The sequence below is a fragment of the Lepus europaeus genome, chromosome 18 (genome assembly GCF_033115175.1).
Source record: "Lepus europaeus isolate LE1 chromosome 18, mLepTim1.pri, whole genome shotgun sequence".
Taxonomy (NCBI): Eukaryota; Metazoa; Chordata; class Mammalia; order Lagomorpha; family Leporidae; genus Lepus; species Lepus europaeus.
The window spans coordinates 30,664,282-30,687,122 of record NC_084844.1 but is presented as its reverse complement, the minus strand read 5'-3'; the positions used below and the strand labels follow the sequence as shown (position 1 = coordinate 30,687,122).

General features: G+C 47.0%; 1 long non-coding RNA gene across 1 annotated transcript in view; it reads right to left on the bottom strand.

Annotated features, from left to right (window-relative positions):
* Nucleotides 1-1,993: 1,993 nt before the first annotated feature.
* LOC133747137 (uncharacterized) overlaps nt 1,994-22,841 on the bottom strand; it is a 36,969-nt gene continuing 16,121 nt past the window's right edge. The window contains exon 4 of the long non-coding RNA XR_009864282.1: nt 1,994-2,073. This is a non-coding gene — a long non-coding RNA (uncharacterized LOC133747137). The remainder of the gene's footprint in view (nt 2,074-22,841) is intronic.

Sequence of the window (22,841 nt, the reverse complement as noted above, 5' to 3'; positions counted from 1 at the left end):
GGAAAGTGAGTTGATTGAGCTTAATGGCATCAGGCAGTGCCAGCCGGCTGCACAGAGCTATGCTGAGTACTTCTTTCCGATTGGGTAAGTGTGTGGATGTGGACATTTCCATCACAGGGACTCAGAGCCAGGAAGGGAGAAGCAGGAAGGAGCATCCTAAGGGGCCTTGCATGGCCCATGGTAGTTTTAGCTGTTACCCGTTGACAGACATGTTCTAGGCTTACTTCTTTCTTCCTCACTCATTATGTCTTGCAGGCATCACATCTGCTGGTCTTTGCACAGCGCTGGAGGCAGCATTCCTGATTCTTTGGACTCTGCTTTTACTAAGCTCCAAGCACACCATTCCCCATCTGTTAATGCATTTTTTTTCTGGTCAGGCAGGGAGCATTAAGATTGATGAGCTGTCAGCAGGTCTGCTTTCCTAAGACAACAACCTAAGCTTCTTCTTCCTGGTGCACCAGACATGGATGGAGGGCATTTTTTGGACCAGGCACTAGGCTTGACATTCAGGGTTAAAAGCAAACAGGAAAAATATGGTCAGAAAACCCTTGTAGCCAGGTGAAGAGGCAGCAACTTAATCAAATGCCTGTTTCAGTATGAGTGATAGATATGGGAAAGCGAGCATGAAGGGAGAAGCGACTAACTGACGAATTCAGGGAAGTCTTCATAGAGGAGGCTGGAGGAAGATTTGCAGTCAAAATTGGAGTAGGTCAGAGAGGGAGGGCGTGGGTGGGACATGCCAGGTATAGGAGACACAGGCAGGAGTAACTCGGTCACAACTATAAGCTATTTGGGTTTCTGGAATGCAAAGTTTACTAGAAGAAGAATGATCCTGGTGATTGTAAAGATAACAACTACTATTTGCAGTGCACTAACTGGGCCAGGCGCTGTGCTAAATGCTGTGCACAAATCATTGTGACCCATCCTTAAAACAACGCTAGGAGACAGGTACTACTATTTCTTGCTGGTGGAAATTTTTGGTTGGTTGTTTTGTAAACCAAAGCCCAACTGACTTAGGCAAATGAGGGAGTTCAGGAAGCTGTTTAATTGGCTCCTCCTTCTCTCCTTTTTTCTTCATTCTCTGCAAACTCACCTCCTCCACCCACTGGGATGTGTAATTCCAGGAACCTAGGAGTTTTGAAGCTTTGGCTTTCCTCCATCAGAGAGCAACTGGTTCTCCTCCTCAGTTTCAGTTTTAAAAACCCTGGAGGACTGTGGTGGGCCTCATGTAAGCCAACTGGCCATCATTGGATTGATTAGCAATGGCCTGGGGATGCTAAGGATGTGCCCACTTCAATTAGGACCAGTGACTGGAGGGGAAGGGAGAGCAGTTTCCAAGAGGAGGCAATCCCAGGCAGACAAAAGCACACATGTCCACTACATTTTTCACTCACAGATGAATATATTCAAACTTGGAGAGGTTGAGCCACATGATGAGGTTTCTAAGACATAGAAACTGGAAGTCAATCTAAGTCCATCTCAGTAATGGTTAAACAGGACCTCAGGGGAAAAATGAGAGTTCAAATCCTGAATCCTGGCTCCATCAGCTGATAGGTAGATGACTTTGAGCAAGTCACTTAGCTTCTTGGTGCTCCCATTTCCTCAGCTCTAAAACAAGCACAGTTATCACGCCATGCTGAATATCATACTGAATGCACATGATACACATGAAGAACTGAGACGAGCGCTTGGCACACAGGATGAGCTCTGTGAAGAGGAGCAGTCAGGCCCTTGTGTTGAGTGCTGTTGTCCATCCTTGTCTGATGAACCCTTGTGTCAACCTTCAGGGCTCAGCTCAGCTGGAACTCCTTGGTGAAGCCTTCTCAACACCTCTAGAAAAGTCATTCCTCCTCTGTGCTCCCAGAACTCTCGCTTCCATGCCCATCTCATTTCCCCTGGCACTACACTTCCTGCATGCAGGAATCCAGTCCCTGTTTGAAGGCCTAAGTATATAGATTCTGCTGGGGATGACATCAACACTCACAATCCTCAGCCTGGGTCTTCTTGAGAATCTTGTCAGTCTATCCAAGCACCATTTTCTGTAACTCTCATATTTCATCTCTTCTGATTCACCTATCTTGGAAGAAGTAAAAAAAAATATCATTGCAGGGCCAGCACTGTGGTGCAGCAGGTTATGCTGCTGTCTGCAGTGTGGGCATCTCATATGGGTGCCAGTTCAAGTCCTAGCTGCTCCACTTCTGGTCCAGCTCCCTGCTAATGCACCTGGGAAAGCAGTCAAAGATGGCCCAAGTGCTTGGGCCCCTGCACCCACGTGGGAGACCCAGAAGAAGCTCCTGGCTTCAGCCTAGCCCAGCCCTAACTGTTGTGTCCATTTGGGGAGTGAACCAGTGGATGGAAGATAACTCTCTCCCTGTCTTTCTTTCTTTGTCTCTCTATAACTCTGCCTTTCAAACAAATAACCTTTTTAAAGAATCATTTACAGAGCTCAGTAGCTCATTCCTTCCTCCTTTGCCTGTCAGCTTTTACCCCACGCTGAATGTTGTTGTGCTTATTATCAACACTTCCCACATTCTCCATTACCTCTCCAGCGTGGGCTTCTGTTTCCTGCCACTACTTAACCCTGACCATCCAACTCGCCTTCCGTATTAGATTCTGCACACCCTGAATCAGAATGGTTTTCTGTCTAACAGAGACCCACTCAGCGGCAACCAAATCAGTGCTTAAGTAATCGCAAGTTTCCAATAACTGGTAATCTGGGTATCACATACCACTGCCTAATCACCTTGGGATTCTGTGCTAAGAAAGTGGCAGGTAGCCCATGGGATTTCCTTTTCTATGAAAAAGCAAGACAAAATAAAACAAAAACAATTTTGCAATACTGGGCCATGGTGGTCCTGTTAGATGAAAGGCACATTTAGTTGTTTTTTATCAGTAGCTGTCAAATTTTATAGTACCCAATTTTAAAGGAACTTGCTAGCATGCTAGATTCTAGAGCCTGTTGCTAAAGCCTTTTGCTCATTAGGCTGTGATAGAGGCTGAGTTTGTAGCCAGGTGTGTAGTTTCCTCATAAATTGCCAGAAATTTGATGTCCGCAAACAGCAAACTGTACCCCATGCACTTCTGGGAGCCAGAAACTTGAAATCACGGTGTCGGCAAGGCCTGCAGAGGCACCAGAGGAGAACTTTACTTGCCTCTTTTAGCTTCTGCTGGTTCCAGAAATTTCTTGCCTTGTGGTGGCCTCACTCCAGTCTCTGCCTTTTCTTATGTGTTTCTGTGTCTCAAATATCCTTCTCCTTTTCTCTTATATAAGGACACTAGTCTGGACCCAGTGCTGTGGCATAGCAGGTAAAGCTGCTTGCTGCCTGCAATGCTGGCATCCTATATGGGCGCCATAAGATTTATTTTATTTATCTGAAAGACAGATACAGAGAGAGAGAGGGTCCTCCATCTGCTAGCCACTCCTCAAATGGCCGCATGGGCCGGAGCTGAGCCGACTTGAAGCTAGGAGCCAGGAGTCGGGAGCTTCCTCCGGGACTCCCACATGAGTGCAAGGGCCTAAGGAGTTGGGCTATCCTCCACTGCCCTCCCAGGCACACTAGCAGGGAGCTGGACTGGAAGTGGAGCAGCCAGGACCCAAACTGGCGCCCATATGGGATGCCTATGCTGCATGCCAGGGCTTTTAACCGGCTGTGACACAGCACCAGTCCCCAGGCTGCTCCACTTAGCATCCTGCACCATTGGATTAGGGCCCTAAATAGAAGAGGTTTTCATCTTGACTTTCTTAACTTGATTATACCAATGGTGGTACTATGTCCAAATAAGATGACATTCCTAGGTATCAGGGATTAGGACATATCTTTTGGCAGGGTCGGGGGTGGGGTTGGGGAATGGGACAGAATTCAGGCCACTACAGAGGACTGTTCTATTTATGGGATTCTGACATCACACTGTAAAAAAAAAAAAAAAGCAAACCTTTGAGTTCCTGGGTGAGTTTACAGCTTGTCTTGACAACAGTTCTCATGAAATCTTATGGTTCTATAGCAGGACACTATTCGGTAGAAAAAATTAGAAGAAAAAAGAGAAAGAGAATGCACTTGCTGAGATGTCTTCTTCCTAGTGGTCACTGCGGAGTGGGGAAAGCCGGGGAGCAGAAGCAGAAAGGCCGGCTTCCTTCCCCTGCTCCACGTTTCTCTCTGTCTCTCTCTCCTGAGTGTCTGGAGTTTCCCCTCCTGTCACCCACTTCAGAGACTTTGGTTCTAAAAGCAAAGTCCTAGGCACAGACATTTAGTCAGTACACTGAGCCCACTGTTTGCAACATAATTGTTTTTAAATGAATGCATGAAAACACAAAAGAATGGGAGTTTTTTTTTTTCTTGTGTTAATTCATTCAAGACTTTCTATGCTGAATCTTGAAAAAAAAAAAATCAACCTTTTTCTTCTCTATAATCCCCTTCCTGGTCCTCCCCCCACCCCCCATATCTTATCAGCACAGTTTCACCATCAAGATAGCATTCTTCCTCTTTCTCTTCCCAGGTGTTAGTCACTTTCTCCATCCTGTTTCAAACCAAAGAAGGCTTTCAAACCAAGGATCTACAGTAATACCTCTTCTCTCTGCAAAAGTACATGCATCTTAATTTCATGGCTGCAATCTGTCTTGTGCACAAGAGCCTCAACTCCTTTGCCAGTTCACTTCCTGTACATCTGATCCTCCGACTATTGGTTACAAATCCTTTAGCTGATGCCCTGTCCTTAGATGAGACATGGTTTACTTCCACCTCTTCTCTGAAGCGGTTCCAGATACCACAGCTCTCTCCAGAAGCTGTGCTCCCTCTGTGACATCAAGGATCAAGCTGTTCCACTAGATTCCAGCCCAGAGCCCCTTCTCTTCCTGCTGAGTCCACCCCTCAGTAACTCTTGTGGTTGCAGGATCTGCCCCAAGCTACCTCATCACTGACATTCATCCCTCCCACCCTCAAACCTCGCTGCTTGTTCTCCACTTAGTGAATCCACTCCACACACTTGACTGAACCTTACAGGCATAATCTGGATAGAGGATGGAGGTAAGACACCAGCCCCAAGAGAGCATGTAGTGTGTGTGAAGTTGTTGTGGGCTTAAAAGCCATCATACTCCTGGGGTGCATGAGGAGTTGATGAATGTTTAGCATCACTGGTAGAGCTGGCTGGTTTCCATGCTGTAAACACCCTTACCATGGCTGATACCAAACTCCTAATGTGACATCACTTAAAAGGGATTTGGAAGAGTGTATGCCACAACACAGTATTGTATAACATTTTCACTAGGGAGGGACACAGCTCCATCACCCCCAGGACCAGAAATAATAGTACAGTATGGTCGAGTAACCAGGAAATGGTGAATTTCAATTATTCATTACATTTTCCTGTGTGCTAAACAGTCTTTCCGGCAACTCATGTACAAGTTTGAAAGCCCTGAGCGCCAGTGTCATCTGAGAAGAGAGGGTTGAATTGGCTTCAGGAGTCCAACAACATAGGGGCCAGCACTGAAGCTCAGTGGGTTAAATCCACTATGTGCAATGATAAGATACCTTATAAGAGAGCTAGTTTGAGTGTTGGATGCTCCGTTATTTTTTTTTTAAAAAGATTTATATATTCATTTGGAAGGCAGAGTTATAGAGAGGAAGAGAGAGAGAGAGAGAGAGAGAGAGAGAGAGAGAGAGATTTATTCCTCAAATGGCTGCAAGAACTGGAGCTGTGCCAATCTGAAGCCAGGAACTAGGAGCTTCTTCCAGGTCTCCTGTGTGGGTGCAGGAGCCATCGTCCACTGCTTTCCCAGGCCATTGGCAGAGAGGGATGCTAAACTATTATTGCAGCTTCCTGCTAACATGCTTAAGACAGAAGTGAATGATGGTCCAACCACTTGGACACCTAGTATCCACCTGGGAGACCCAAATGGAGTTCCCAGCTTTGGCCTGGCCCAGCCCAGGATGTTGTAGCCATTTGGAGAGTGAACCAGGTAATAGAAGATCTCTCTGTCAATCTCTGCCTTTCCAATAAGTAAATAATTATTTTAAAAAGTCAAATGACATATTTGACATATTTGATTTCCTCCATACCCTATCTATGTTTATTTGGTTTTCAACAAATAACTTAGTGAGCTAGGTTTCAGGCCCTGCGTTCTTTTGTGACAGTTTCACCGAGGTATAATTGACATATGATAAACTGCATGTGATTGCACAATTCGATAAGCTGTGATATCTGGACAGACCCATGAAGTCATCACCATAATCGAAGCAACCGCGCCTCTCTCCCAGAGCCCCTTTGTGCTTGTTTATAGCCTCTGCTCCTGCCCTCCCTTGCACCCCCTCCATCCCCAGACCACCCTGATCTGCTTTCCGTCACTCTACCTCTGTACTTTCTAGAACTTCTTGCCTTTGCCTTGGATATAGTTGACTTAATTGGCAGTTTTTATAAATTTGGTTTTAATAACAACTGTGTCTAACAGCCCACTCAGCTCCTGAGAATGGGAGCATGGTGGTGGGTAGGGGAATGGGCCAGGCACGAGCGGAGGTTCTGGACTTGGGGTGATGATCTGTTTCTTGATCAGCATGCTGGTTAAATAGGGATTTCCACAACACTCAGGTGTGTTGAACGAAATATGTACAATGTGTGGACAATATGTAAATGTGTGTTAAACTTCAATATAATTGACCTCAAATAGGCACTGGGATTAAAAGAGGGAGAGAAGTTGGTTCATTTTTCTCCTCTGTTTAAAATCCTCCACTGCACCACTTCAATTAAAATATAAGCTTCTTACTACCGCTTCCAAGCCTCGCCTTTATGTTCTGACCCCTGACAGTACTTCTGGCTTCACCTGCTCAAGCCCAGTTCCTTGAACCTATGAAGTTCTTTCCAGCCTCAGGGTCTTCACCCATGCTGTTCCCTCTACCTGACACTCTCCTGGCACTTTCCCTGTAATTGCTACCTTCTTCGCACCCTGTAGAATTCTGCTTGAACTTCACCTTTCCAAGTCACTGCCCCCTAAAGCAAATGTAATATCTCTTCTTTCTTCCTTCCTCCTTCCTCCCTTCCTCCCTCCCTCCCCTCTCCCTCCTTCCATCATATGTTTAAAAATGGGTAAATATTTGTTTGTTTGGACTGTGTCCCTTGCTAAAACATAAACTCCACAAGGAGAGGGGTCATTTGCATCTTGTATCAGTGTGACCCAGGCACAATGTTAAACTGTGGAATAAATCTTTAGAGAATGAAGCAGTTAACCCTTGGGTTTTCTGGGGAACACAAGGAAGTGGTGGCCCCCAGGATGTGTTTGGAGGTGGGAATGGGGGTGGAGAAGTTTTAGCTTGATATGCTGATCTAAATCCTGTTGGGTCAGTTCAACACCAGCTGCAAGTTCCACATCCTTCTTCCACAAAGTTCAAATGCTAACTTCAGAGAGCACGGAGCTCAAATCCAGCACCCTGAGTTTTCAGATGAGAAGACTGAAGCTCAGGGTGTCCAAGGTCATGCGCTGTGTTGGGATTGGAATTCCCATCTCCTGACTCCCAACACTGGACCCTCGAGTCTCTCGCACGTTGGCAGAAGGTGGGGATGGGAGGGTAGGAGGGATGGAGGAGCATGAGCTCTCGACACACACAGACACAGGGGGAACATGACCTCACTGTTCTCAGGCAGATCACCACATCTCTCAAGCTTCAGCTTTGTTGCCAATAAAATGGGGATCTCCATGGCTGTTCTGGAAGGCAACCATGCGAAGCTCATTCTTCCCGATTAGCGGGAACCCGGTTGGTTGCCCTTCTTTCCTGCAGTGCAGCAGCCCAGAGGAACTGGGCAAGACGAGGCCTCTCCTCATTATTCCGTGAATGTCTTCATCATGGCTCTGATTGTTGCCCTATTTAATTAATGCCCTGGCATAGATTGAGATGCACAGGCTTTAACTGTCTAAGAGAAGCACTGGTACCACAGTGCTGTGCGAGCACGTCACACTGCTGCCGCTCAGTGTCTAATGGGTTCATTCCTGTAGGCACTCCAAGAGGAGCAAGAAAATTAAGCCATTGATGGGACAAAAAGCTACCTACGACAGCCCAAGGCAAAATGAATAATGCCCCACTTTCCCAAAGAACTGAAATATTTTTCTTATCCAAAATATATTTGGGCATCTCCTGACATGCACATAATGTTATCCTCTTAAGAACAATTTCTTCTAATTACAGGTATTTACTTTCCCATCACAACTTGGTTACCCAGATCTTGGGGTTCTAGGCATGAAAGTGATGTGCTGAGTGAAGCAGACGAAGGGAAGGGAGCGGATATATTTTCAATATTTACTTTGTTCCAGACCCTGTGCTATTTCCCTGTATGACAGGCATCCCCTTCCTCATACTAAGGACATCAGTTCTCGTGGAGGTATGAAAGAAAAAATATTAGGTAGGTAGGATCTAAGGTGATGGAAGCATAGGGGTTCCAAGAGAGCTGAAATTTCTTTCTTCCATAAATGTCCAGAAGTAGGCAGCCCAGTGTTGGTGGCTCTCCCTGCTGCCACTGTGTTTGCACCCCCAACAGCAAAGGCAAGGGGCCTCTTCTTTGAAGGGCCTCATTCCGAGCTGCTGTATGTCATGCCTGCTCACGTGCCTATGTAGCAGGGATTTAAATTCCATAGGAGTTTATTCCTTTTGCATGGAACAGTCTGAGGAAAAGCAGTCCCAAGGCCTCCAGGGTGTCAGGAAACAAATTCCTCCTTGGTGTTCCTCCATCTCCCAGAGTCTGCCATGTCCTGCATGGCCAAAGGTATCTCACCACCCGTGGAGCCATACCCCAGGCAACCCAGTGGGAGGAAAGGAGGAGGGGACAATTCTTTCCTTAAGGGCACAGCCTGGAAATTGTCCCTATCACTTGTGCACATACCCTGTTGGCCAGGGGTTAGCCACATGGCCAAACTAACTACAGGGGCAGCTGGAAAATGTGTCTTACAAAACCAGGTAATGATGCAATTCGCATGATAAGAAACAAGTGGCTTCCGGTAGACAATAAACCTCTCTCACAGAACACCATTGTAGGGGTGTGTGTAAAGCACTGGCACAATTTGACTTCATTTTCAGAAGTTATTGTGGATGCTGCATGGAAGGTATGGTTGGCAAGGGTAGGGACAAATGTGGAAGCAGGAAGCCTGGTCAAGGGTGCTGGCAGCTGGATAGTGAGAAGTGAGAGAACTGATTTAAGACACAGTTTGAAATTGATTTTCATAAACCCTCTGCAGAGGATGGACGTTTGGCATGGTAGTCAAGACTCTGATTGGGATGCCTACATCTCCTGTTGGGGTGCTTGAATTCCAGGGCTGGCTCTGCGTCTGCTCCAGCTTCCTGCTAGTGTGTGCCCTGGGAGGCAGACAGTGATGAGTCAGGCACTTGGGACCCTACCACCCACGCCAGAAACCTGGATTTACATCTAGGCTCCTTGTTTTTTTTTTTTTTTTTTAAATTTTTGACAGGCAGAGTGGACAGTGAGAGAGAGAGACAGAGAGAAAGGTCTTCCTTTTGCCGTTGGTTCACCCTCCAATGGCCGCCGCGGTAGGCGCGCTGCGGCCGGCGCACCGCGCTGTTCCGATGGCAGGAGCCTTCCCTTCCCTTCCCTTCCCTTCGTCTGCTTCACTCAGCACATCACTTTCATGTCTAGAACCCCAAGATCTGGGTAACCAAGTTGTGATGGGAAAGTAAATACCTGTAATTAGAAGAAATTGTTCTTAAGAGGATAACATTATGTGCATGTCAGGAGATGCCCCTGCACTCCCTGGCCACAGCAGAGAGCTGGCCTGGAAGAGGGGCAACCGGGACAGAATCCGGTGCCCCGACCGGGACTAGAACCTGGTGTGCCAGCACTGCAGGGCGGAGGATTAGCCTATTGAACCATGGCGCCAGCCATCACCTGTAGACTATAAACTTTAACAGCATCACAAAGACCCAGGACAATGTTGGTCTGTATTTCTTTAAAAAAAAAAAAGATTTATGTATTTATTTATTTGAAAGGCAGAGGGAGAGGGGAGAGAGAGGAAAAGAGAAAGAGAGAGAGAAAGTCTTTCATCTGCTGGTTCACTCCCCAAATGGCAACAATGGCTGGAGCCGGGCCAATTCGAAGAAGCCAGGAGTCAGGAGCTTACTCCAGGTCTCCTATGCAGGTGAAGGGGCCCAAGGACTTGGGCCATCTTCTACTGCTTTCCCAGGCCATAGTAGAGAGCTGGATTGGAAGTGGAGTAGCCAGGGTTCAAACTGGCACCCATATTGGATGCCAGCACTGCAGGTGGTGGCTTTACCCACTACACCACAGTGCTGGTCTCGATGTTAGCCTGTATTTCTGCAGGTAACCATTTTAGGGAACATTGTCAATCTTTCAGGGTGTAGATTTCTGTCTTTCATCCTTCCGTTTTTCTATTATATTATTTAATGTTCCTTTTTATTCTGTTATCTTAAGAACATCAACTATCTATCTTAACTTATTCATTCATTCATTCATTCACAAACATTAAATAAATGTTGGCTACAACTACTACTACGTGCCTGTGCCAAGCATTGTTCTAGATGCCAACACAGGACAGAAGAAATTTCCACTTCATGAAGCATACCTCTCGGTGGGCAGAGGCAGAAAAAAGCAAGCAAATGGTAAGCCAGATAATTTCACATAGAGGTGCATTTTAGAGGGGCGGGGAGACAAAGACAGGATTATGTGACAGCATGAGTGCTGAGAAATGGGGCGTTGAGACCACCTCACTGTTTGAGCTCCACCTGAGTGACTTGAGGAAGCCATTTGTCCAAAGAACCCCAACTCCTCTTTCTTAGTCACACTCCACTCCAACCTCTTCTGAAGTTCTCCTGATAGCTTTTTTGAATTATTATTTGAAAGGCAGAGAGAGAGTGTGCACACACAGGAGAGAGAGAGAGTGCTTCCACTTTTTGGTTCACTCCCCAAATGTCAGCAGCAGCTGGGGCTGGACCAGGACAAAACAAGGAGCCTATAATCCTCCGCCTTGCGGCGCCGGCACACCGGGTTCTAGTCCCGGTCGGGGCACCGATCCTGTCCCGGTTGCCCCTCTTCTAGGCCAGCTCTCTGCTGTGGCCAGGGAGTGCGGTGGAGGATGGCCCAAGTGCTTTGGCCCTGCACCCCATGGGAGACCAGGAGAAGCACCTGGCTCCTGCCATCGGATCAGCACGGTGCGCTGGCCGCGGCGGCCATTGGAGGGCGAACCAACGGCAAAGGAAGACCTTTCTCTCTGTTTCTGTCTCTCACTGTCCACTCTGCCTGTCAAAAAAATAAATAAATAAATAAACATAAAATATATATAGTCTACAGGTGCATTCACAGAAGACTCAGGTTATTTTAAAAGGATAAATAATCACATGCATCTCAAATATTTTTTCAGTCCATTAGATTAAAAAAAATCCTTATAGATTTAAAGGGAAAAGGACGTGACCCAAGAATTCTATTTCCTATTTTTTTAAAAACATTCCATTTTGTTTATTTGAAATGCAGAGTTATAGGGCAGGGTGGCAGGGGTGGTGGCAGTGGGAGATACAAACAGACAGAGAGCTTTGATCCACTGGTTCACTCCCCAAATGGTTACAATCATCAGGGCTGGGCTGGGCCAAAGCCAGGAACATGGAACTCCATCTGGGTCTCCCATGTGGGTGCAGGGGCCCAAAGCACTTGGGCCATCTTCCACTGTTTTCCCAGGCACCCTAGCAGGGAGCTGGATCACATGTAGTGCAGCCGAGACTCTAACTGGTGCCCATACGGGATGCCAGCATCTCAGAAGCCACTTAACCCACTAGGTCACAGCACCCAAAAACAATCAAATTGTCTTTCACCTATATAAGAAAAAAGCTTTCTGGAACGGAAGGGATATATAGATGATTATTGGTATTGGTGAATGCTATCCTGATACGATTCAACACTACCCATTCTAATTATCGTGGGAGTGAAATATATTCATGTAAAACATACACATAATTTATTAAATAGAAAGTAAAACCTGAAATGTTTTAAATGATGACATAAAACATAATGTAAATATTATGTTTCTTAAAAGAAAAGCTACACAAGGTAAAATAATAATAGAATATTAACTTGGCTGCTTTAACAGATACAAAATTGACAGCAGTTTAAACAAGATAGGCGTTTATTTCCCCTTGGATGCAGACTGATTATAAACAGTCTGAGCAGTTCTGGGGCCGCCCCGTGCTAGGTACACAGCCTTCGTCTCTTCTCCTCGCTCCCCATGTCCTAGCGGCTGGATACTGCTGGAACCATCTTGTAGAAGCAAGAAAGGGAGCCCTGGGGCCGTTGGTGTGGTGTAGTGGGAAAGTCGCAGCCTTAAGTGCCAGCATCTTATATGGGTGCTGGTTCAAGACCTGGCTGCTCCACTTCCAATCCAGTTCTCTGCTATAGCCTGGGAGGGCAACAGAAGATGGCCTAAGTCCTTGGGCCCCTGCACCCATGTGGGAGACCCGGAAGAAGCTCCTGGCTGCTGGCTTCAGATCAGCACAGCTCCGGCCGTTGTGGCCAATTGGGGAGTGAACCAATGGATGGAAGACCTCTCTCTCTCTCTGCATCCCCTTCTCTCTCTGTGTAGCTCTGACTTTCAAATAAATAAATAAATAATCTTTTTTTTTAAAAAAAGGGAGGCTCTTTTACTCATATCCATTTTTTTCAAAGATTTATTTATTTATTTACTTGAAAGTCAGAGTTACACAGAGAGAAAAAGAGGCAGAGAGAGAGAGAGAGATCGTCCATCCGCTGGTTCACTCCCTAGTTGGCTGCAACAGCTGGAGCTGTGCTGATCCGAAGCCAGGAACCAGGAGCTTCTTCTGGATCTCCCACAGGGGTGTAGGGGCCCAGGGACTTGGGCCATCATCTACTGCTCTCCCAGGCCACAGCAGAGAGCTGGATTGGAAGTGGAGCAGACAAACTCGAACCACTGTCCATATGGGATGTCGGCACTGCAGGTGGCAGATTTACCCACTACACCACAGCGCCGGCCCCCCTCATATCCATTTAACTGGCCACACCGCCACACCTAACAACAAAACCTAAAACCTCTATTCTTAGAGAAGTAGAGAAGAGAAGGACTGCAGGAGCGAGGAGCCATCAATCCTCTGCCACACCACATCAGGCATGGCAAATTCTCACCACTGAGAATGAAATAAAGTAACTCAGGACACACGCTTCATACTTACCCCTGCAACAGAGTAAATATTCAGTAATTATCGGGTATTCTTTCTAAATGAGATCATCTTTTTTTCTTACAGAAATGTATATGTTGGTTATAAAATATTCAAACAATACAAAAGAGAGCACAAAAAAGTAAAGATCAGTCTGAACCTCACTTTCAGAGTCAGTCACTGCTAACAACATAAACATATCTATAATTTATCAAGAATTCCCTGAGTCTCAATATGTAGTAACTTTTACAAATGTTTCAGCACTTAAAAAAGAACATGTTTATTCTATTTAGAGGATGAATGGTTGATGTATATATCCATTATTTCAGCCATATTATTTGTGGCTGGTATTTTCTGCAGAATTATTTGGTGCAAAAAAAATGTATGGTAGTTAAATCTTCATGGTGGACCGAATTATTCACAGTTACAAAGTGCTTCAAGTTTCCTTTAATTCTGAGAGTCTGAACCGATATTACAACCTGTCCGTTTCTGCTTCCACTTGTCTGGCCAGTTAGGTCAACACATGGATTTGACTCCAAGCAAATTTAGGACCAGAAAAGGTTAATTTTTTTAATTTGAAATGTAGAGTTATAGGGAGGCAGAGGCAGAGTGAGAGAGAGAGAGAGAGAGAGGTCTTCCATCTGCTGGTTCACTCTCCAGATGGCCACAATGGCTGGAACTGTGCCGTTCTAAAGCCAGGAGCCAGCAACTTCTTCCGGGTCTCCCACATGGATACAGGGGCCCAAGCACTTGGGCCATCTTCTACTGCTTTCCTAAGCCATAGCAGAGAGCTGGATCGGAAGTGGAGCAGCTGGGACTCAAACAGGCGCCCATATGGGATGCCGGCATTGCAGTTGGTGGCCTTACCTGCTACACCACAGCGACAGCCCTAAAAGGTTAATGATTTTTAAAAGCTCACTTTTCTTCTTCCCTTCCCTTGCAGCAACTAAGGTACAATTTTCTGTGCTTAGTAATCTTAGATTTCATAAGAACCTGAGATTCTTTAAAAACTACATATCCTCCTATTTGGATACACTTCTCCCACATTGAAAAGGACAATGCCAGACAGTAGCAGGTGCAGCAGCAACTCAAGTCCAGAGAGTTTGAATTTCCCTAGATTTCAAATGAAGCTAGCAGTTCACAGCTAATGTGTAGTTCAAAGACATTTCAAGGGCTTCTCTTGATGCCTTTGAAAATGACACATACACCTCAGCATTTTGTGCTTCATCTGTAGGGAAGCAGCTACTTCAGAACTGGCATCCGTATTTACAAAGAAACAGGTAAAGAGCTTTCCAAATTTAGTCTAATTCCTTTTGCATTCATCTCATTAAGATGAAACTATGAAGCAAAAGTCAATTCTGGCTTATTTGCACCTGACATTTCTTTCCCCAAGAAAATATGTTGTCTTTTTTTTTTTTAAAAAAGAAAAATGCCTGCAAACCTTTAAGGCTGCCTATTACATGCCAAGCATTTAGCATGCACTGTCATTACTTTGATCCATAGAGCAAGCCCATTGTGAGTGTGATTATCACCACTGTACAGGCAGAGGTATCAAAGCTCAGAAGGTGATGTAACAAGCAGAGCTACACACGTAGATCAGTAGTTGCATGAGAAAGCTGTGAGTCAGGCTCGTTCTGTTTAACTCTAAAACTTTGGTTTCTATTGTCTGATTGCTCCGAGAGCTGAGTTTCTGGAGGAAGTGGTCAATTCTTCGTTTTTCCAAGTTTTGAGCAATGTTTCTTTTTCTCCCCCTGCCCTCCTATGGTCTTTGCTGAAGTCTGATGAGAATAAATCCCATATGGAACTACAGAAATGCAAGTCTGAAGGGAAAGAAGGCTAGACTGTGTCGAATTTACAGTTCAGCAAACAAATACAATTTCCTTAAATAAACACTCCAGGAGGGTTGATGGAATCAAGCTTCTTGTTATGTTAATGCTGTAATTCCAGAACATACCTCAGCAGTTCAGCTAAGAACACTGATATAAAGTATTGCTCTTTGCTTATTGCAGATGCTCTATGAAGCTTTGCTGTTGTTTAGAATATCTAAACCCTGCAGGGAAACGTTACTGCTCCTGGTAGAAATGCTGGATTTGGAACAGCACAATAGGTAAAATTTTCTGAATTACTTAATTTTGTTTCTCAGAACAAAATTTTGTTTCTCTTTGGAAGAGTTGTCCTTCTTGGCTGCAGCTACATTTCCACTAATGTGAGTTGTACTGTGCAATACAAGACTAAAAAGACCTGGAGATGAGAAAGATAGCTTATACGGAACCTCCTGCTCAGACCCGGTGGTGCATAGCATTATCTCTGTGGAACTTTTCACAAATTCAGGACCTCCCCTTCATGTACTGACTCAAATTTATGAGATGTAGAATCACAGGCATGGACATCTAGAAAATCTCTCAGGTGACCTGGATGTGTAGCCCTGGCTAAGAACTTGTGGGCTGACCTCTGCCTTCCCTGGGATGTCTTGTTGGTACAGAGTAGCAACAAGAAAATATTATTCTGGGGGCCGGCGCTGTGGCGTAGCAGGTAAAGCTGCTGCCTGGGCACCGATTCGAGTCCCAGCTGCTCCACTTCCAATCCAACTCTCTGCTATAGCCTGGGAAGACAGTGGTCTGAATCCTTGGGCCCCTGCACCCAAATTCCTGGCTTCCGGCTTTGGATTGGCCCAGCTCCAGCCATTGCAGCCATCTGGGGAGTGAAACAGCGAATGGAAGATCTCTCTCTCTCTCTCAATCTCTTTGCCTCTGCCTCTCTGTAACTCTGCCTTTCAAATGAATAAATAAATGTTAAAAAAAAAAAGAGGAAAATATTATCCTTTGAATGCTGGCTTCCACTACCAATAACTTTTCTTCCCTGCCCATTTCTTTACTCCAGAAGAAAAGCAAGGAATCATACAATGAAACAAGACAGGCAGATGTTCAAAGGTGGAGAATCTGGATCACTTCATTCTCAATGAAACAGACTTTAATAGTATTCTGTCGAGAATACCTGGCATGGTAGGGCTTTGAGAGCTACGTGCATGATGTGAAAGGATTTGGGTAGCAATAAATGCAATTGTTATTAATGATGCTCAACAAAGAAAACAAAATGTTCCTTTGCATCCAATCATATGGTGAACAGACAGACATAACATCAGAAACTGTGGAATCCAACTGCTGCCTTTGACATAACTCGAAACCGAGAACAAAGTGGCAAAAATTATTTCTGTATCCCACGGCTTTCCCTACAGGACAAACCATTCAATTCAATTGCCAACCTCAGAATATAACTCTGTCTTGCTGAAATTAGAAACAATACATAAACAGCTGTTCGGCCATGTCCAGAAATGAGATTCTACAGTTCAACAAAGCACCAGCATTTTAGCCAAGACGTGCTAAGGGAGAAATAAAAGACCAATCTGGAACAGATCCTTTAGCAAAGGTCTCCATCTTCACAGAGACACATAAAGAGAAAAAAAAAATCAAAACTACGTTTACATTTCCTTTCCTGTCATCAACGTGAATTGTTCTTCAGGTCAGGTATCTGAGTCGATTCAGCCAGAACTTCATTACATGAAGTTCTTCTAGATGTATTATCAGAGGAGGGGGTTCTCTGAACCTTAATGTCCCGTCTTTTCCCAGCCTCTGAACGAAAACCTGGGGAAGAGAACTAGGGTAAGGGTGAAGTTCTGACATAAAATAATGTGTTTATAGCACTAATGTCTTGTTCCGATTTGTTGGCTGAATTATGTCCCCTCCAAATGCACAGGTGGAAGTCCTAGCCCCCAGTACTTCAGGATGTACTGCATTTAAAAATCGGGCCTCAACGAAGATAATGCCGTTAAAATGAGGTCCATAGGATGGCCCCTAGTCTGATACCACTGGTGTCGTCCGGAGAAGAGGAAGTCAGGAGACAGCCACTCAGGGAGGGAGGACCACAAGGAGACCCAGGGAGAAGAGAGCCTTCCTCAAGGCAGGGAGAGAGGCTTCAGAAGAAACCAGCCCCGCAGACAACTTTGTTTTATGCTTGTGGGCTCCAGAATTGAGGGACAATACATTTCTGCTGTTGAAGTCACCCGTTTGTGGTGCTTTGTTATGGCAACCCTAGCACACTGGTGTACTATGTCACTGTAATCGTCTGCCTCGGAGGTAAGATGTATTCATTCTTTAACAAGCTCCTGCCCAGACCAGAATGCTAGAGTTTTCGCATCAGCACTTTAGTTAAAGTGAGGACCTGGGCCCTGAATTAGGGTGTTTCTGTTAGTAAATTACAGAAAACCCAACCCCAGTGATTTGATGTAACAAATGGGATGACGGTGTGGTCTCCTCTGCCCCTCCCTGGTTAAAGCTGTGTGGTTGGGTTCCTTTGTGGTGGAAAGATGGCATCAAAAGTTAGTTATGGGGCCGGTGCTGTGGTGTAGCGGGTAAAGCCGCCGCTTGCAGTACCAGCATCCCATGTAGGTGCCGGTTTGAGACGCAGCTGCTCCACTTCTGATCCAGTTCTCTGCTATGGCCTGGGAAAGCAGTCCTCGGGTCCCTGCGCCCATGTGGGAGACCCAGAGGAAGCTCCTGGCTCCTGGCTTCGTATTTGCGCAGCTCCGGCTGTTGCAGCCATCTGGGGAATGGGCGGATGGAAGACCTCCCTCCCTCCCTCTCTCTCTCTCTCTCTGTCTCTCTCTCTCTTTCTCTCTCTGCCTTTGCCTCTCTGTAACTCTGCCTTTCAAACAAATAACTAAATCTTTTTTTTAAAAAAGTTAGTTATGTGCATTCCTTCACATTATACATGCTCTAGCCATGAAGAGAGGTATCATGTAACCATTAAAATAAGTCCAGGGTTCCCTCTCTTCAAGTCCCTGTTACACTAACAATAATAGCAAATACTATTAATCCAACAGCACGTGCCAAGTACTTCTCTAAGTGCTTTTGCTGCACTAACCCTTCTAGTTATAAAAGGGGCGGGGGAGGACGTGTGAACAATGGCGGAAACAACCTACGTATTCATAAACAGAGGCATGCAGAAAGAAAATGTGGGATGTCTACAGTGGGATACTGTATCCAACCTCTAAAAAGATGGAGAGCCTACAACGTGAGACAGTACTGGGTGAACCTTGAGGACATGATGCTATGTGAAATAAGCCAGCCACAGGACGAGAAATCCCACGTGAGTCCGCTTACCTGAACAGTCACATTCAGAGATTATAAGAGTGGCTGCCAGAGGCTGGAGGGGGAAAACCCCAACACAACAGAACGGGATGAGCAGTGGGAGCACCCTGATCTGTGAGTTCCATCAGCCTTTCTCCTGCACCTGGCTGTGGCCTCCGGAGAAGCAGCGCCTGGGTCCCCGCCCCCTCCCGTCTGCAGCCTTTCTTTCTGACACTTGCGGCAGGGTGTGCAACCTCCTTGCTTGTTCTGGCTTGTCGGAGCTGCTTTCTCTGTTACTCTCCATCCACAGCCAGGTGAGAGCAATCAGAGACACGCACGTGAGTGAGGCTTCGGTTGCTCCCACCGCCACCCTTGTCGCTAGCCCTCTTTGTCCAGGCCAGGTGGTTCCCTGTATGGATTAAATGCGCCGTTCTGACATCTTTCTGTTTTCTAACTCGATTTCAATTAGAATTTTTCATGAGTCTCACACACACACACACACACACACACACACACACACTAGAAATGCATGCAGTATGGGCTATGGCCATCTAGTAAATCTAATGTTAATCTCATCAGCCTTCGCCGGTTTGAAATACATAATAGGCCATTTACCGTCTGACTGCTAAGTATTTAAATGCCATCGCGGTACAGTTTTCCAGGAAATAATTTGACAGTGCTTTTTCTAACCACAAGTTAGAAAACACTGGGATCTTTTATACAGTCTCCTAGGAGTTGCTGCAAAGTGGCGGTGCTGGTGGGGATGAGGTACGATGGTCCTCACGCCAGACTGGCTTAGCATGGTAGTCAATGAAAACAGCGTGCACTCAATCACGCTCCGCGAACCACTGGCAGCTCCCTAGCTCTGGACCGCTCTTCCATCCGCTCTGCCTCGCTGCTCTGTCCGCTGAACCCCTACTGAGCTGTCAAGACTCAGGGTACCTCCCGCGACCCCGCCCCGCGCTTGCGCGCCCCTCCTCCGTGCTTCGGTAACACCGGGGCGCGCCTCTATTAAAACATTTATAGCCCACGTCGTGGTAACCCGCCGCTGTTGCCTGTCAGCCTCACCCACTGCCTTGCACCTCACTGAAGGGGAGCCTGCCCTCTGTACCAAAAACCAGAAAGGGAGGGGCAAGAAACAAGACCACCCCCAAGGCTTTATTCTTTCACAGCTGCCTCACTCCCTGCTGCCCCACCGGCCCCGGCCCTAGCAGCAGCAGCATCACAGCATCGAGCCTGTTGTAACAAGTGACAAATCTGCTTTTAAAATCATTTTCATTGTATTTGAAGCAGAGAGGGACAGGCAGAGCGAGCTCTTCCACCCACCGTTTCACTCTCCAGGGCTGAGCCATGGCGCAGGGACTCAATTTTGGTCTCCCACCTGGGTGGCAGGAACCCAGGCATTTGGGCCATCACCTGCAACCTCCCAGGTGCGCATGGGCAGGACGCTGGATGTCAAGCAAAGGAGCTGGGGCTGAAACTAGGCACTCGCTATGGGATGCGAGCGGTGACCTGAGCGGTGTGCCAAACGCCCGCCCTGGGGGAAAAAAAAGCCTTTGTAACAGTAGTGCCTTTGGGGGCTAGTCCATAGGAGATCAGAAATGGGGTTCTGCAATATTCCCGCAAAGCTCCGGGAACCATTAACATCCTCCACCCTCCTTTCCTTGCACAAACTTTGCTTCCATCCTTGTCTGGGTTGCCCCGTATCTGCAAACGACTGGTGTGGCGTTTGGCTTGCACTGAAGGGCAACGTGCATTCCCTTATTTCAAAACGCATTCCGGCGGACTGAGCCCCGAGTCAGCGGTCGGGCACGTGCGGGCGCCTGCCTCCCGGGTCCGCGTCCAGAGCCCCACTCCCGGATCCTTGGCGCCGCGCTCCCTTCTGCCCGCCCGACTTCTGAGCCGAGCGCGCGCGAGGGAGGAGAACCGGCAAATCCTCGCGGGCGCGCGGCGCTCGCGGCGCCCGCCCACACCCGCCCCCGCCCAAGCCCGCGCCCTCGCCCGGCCCCGTCACGTTGGCTGCCGAGAGCATCCCGGCTGCGCCCCGGCGGGGAGGCGCCGGGGGTAGCTGAGGGGAGCGGGTCACGTGAGAGGAGGAGTCTGACCTACTTTCCCCCCCCCACCCCCGCCCCCGGCAGCTGGCGCGTGCGTACTGCTGTTCTGCGAGCCGGTCGGGAGGCTCACGTGGAATCACACGTGCCCGGTCCTCCCGCCGCGGGCTCGGCGCGGGGCGCGCGCACGCCCGGGTCTGCTCCCTGCTGCACGCTGGGGCCGGGCGTGCAGGCGAGGGAGCGCTCGGTCTGCGGGGCCCACGGTCCCCCCCCACCCCCCGGTTGAAGACCCCGAGGCTTTGGCGAGCTGCTTCGGCCCCCCCCTCGGTTGCTGCCCCCACGGAATTCATCGAATTCAGCGTTCGTGGCTTGAGAAAAAAAAAAAAAAGTCGCTGTGCATTTGTGCTTTGGATCACCAGTTTGCACACCGCGGAACGTGTCCTCTAGCTGGGCTCGCACTTCCGTGAGATGAGCCCCCCTCTCCCCCGAGGATAAGCGTTCTGTCATTGGTATCACGGGGAGCGCAATCCAAATGTCCAACAAGAAAACCGGGGAAATTCCTGGGAACGCTAATTCTAATGGGGCCAGGCTCGAAACTCTGTGTGGCTCTGAAGACACTGATATGGAAAAGATCTCCAAGAGATGCACTTTAAAAAAAAAAATAGTATACGGCATGCTGACATTTGTGTAAAAGAAGTATGCGTGAATGAATAGAATTGCTTGGAGAGATGTACAGGAAGCTGCTAAAGGAAGCTATATTGGATGATGCCGGGTGGGGGTGTCAAGGGCAGGAGCGAGACTTAGTCTACGCTTATTATGTGCCGTGTTATGATTGATCCATATTAATAGAGTTTAAAAACGGCGATTTAGCACTTGCTGTGTGCTGAGCACCAGGTTTTATGTAAATCATTTTCTTCTCGAAAGTTTGCCTCGTGCAGCGTCTGCTGTATTTCCTGTTCCCTTTGGTGCCTGTCTGACCGTCTTGAGCTTTCTGATGAACTGCTGAGAAGCAAAGTTTGACGCCCAAGATGAACAACCCAACAGCTCTGTACATCTCTCAGATCCCTTGGAGGGGCTCTCTCTTGCCGGAGGGAAGGCATCTCCATCCAGCCGCGCTCAGTGACAAATACGGGCATGACAGGGCCCACATGGCAGTTCTACATCCGTGACTAGCTTGTATGCCCCAGTGACTCTGACTTTGCAGTGCAGGTGTTATCATTCTATTATATGTGTTCCCGTTATGTATTTGGTTGCAAATAACAGAAAACTCTAAGTGGCTTCAGTAAAGCTCATTTAACGGAAGTTCACCATATCAGAGATTGGTGCACTAACTGAACAGCGTCATCAGGCCCTCCCTGGTCTCTCTGCAGCCCTCTGCCGAGCTTCTGTGGTGTCAGCTTCATCTGAAGCTTTGGGAAGGTCTCAGCTGGTGAAAATGTGTCTTTCCCAGAGAGAGCAAGTAAACAACTTCCCTCTGCTCATTGGCCTACATTGGGGTAAATGCTGGACCAATAACTGTAGCAAGAGACAGGATTATGTTGATTCACTGGAGTTATTCTATCAGCCAGTGTACTTTGTAGGGAACTTGAGAAAATAAATCCAGTATGGATGGCAGCGAGGCAACCATGTCACTCCTACTGCTGTTCAATTCCTCCTTTCCAGGGGTAGCAAGTTAGATTGAGTAGTAGCGCTCGATACAAATTTAGTAGTTAGTGCATTTGCATTTTTCTTGTACTGTGGAGGGAGGAAGTATACCAAGGCATCACAAAAATCTATCTCTGGGGCTGGCATTTGGTCTGGTGTTTAAGAGAGTATGTGGGATGCCCACGTAGCGTATCACAGTGCCTGGGTTCAAGTTCTGGCTCTGTTCTCAACGCCAGCATTCCTAAATAAGGCTCACCTGGTAGGCAGCAGTGATGGCCCAACAAGTGGATACCTGCTACCTACATGGAAAACCCAGGTGCAGTTCCTGGCTCCTGGATTTGGGCTGCCCAACTCTGGCTGTTGTAGGCATTTTGGGAATGTATCAACAGATGAGGGCTTTCTCTCTCTCTCTCTCTCTCTCTCTCTCTCTCTCTCTCTCTCTCTTCCTCCCTCATTCCCTCTGAACTAAATAACATAAATGAGAATTTAACTTAAAAGACTTTTATATTCCCACTACTAAAAAAAAAAAGCCTGTATAATGAGGAGAAATCCATGATGTCATTTTGGCAGAATGATATCAAAGTATATAAATGCCACATTCATGTGCTATTCAGCTACTCATCCAATAAATACATTATATGTGGAAACACAAAGGTTCTTGGAAGGAAACAGAAGACATTCATGAACAAGTTCCTGAATTCAAAGGGAATGTAGTCAAGTTAGGCAGACAAGATAGATACTTGGAAAACATTAAAGTAATGATATGAGACAGCATGCAATGGAGTGCTTAACTGGAGAATAATATAGCATGGCAGGTGTTCAGAGCAGAGGCAGAGATTGGCTGACAAAGATAGCAA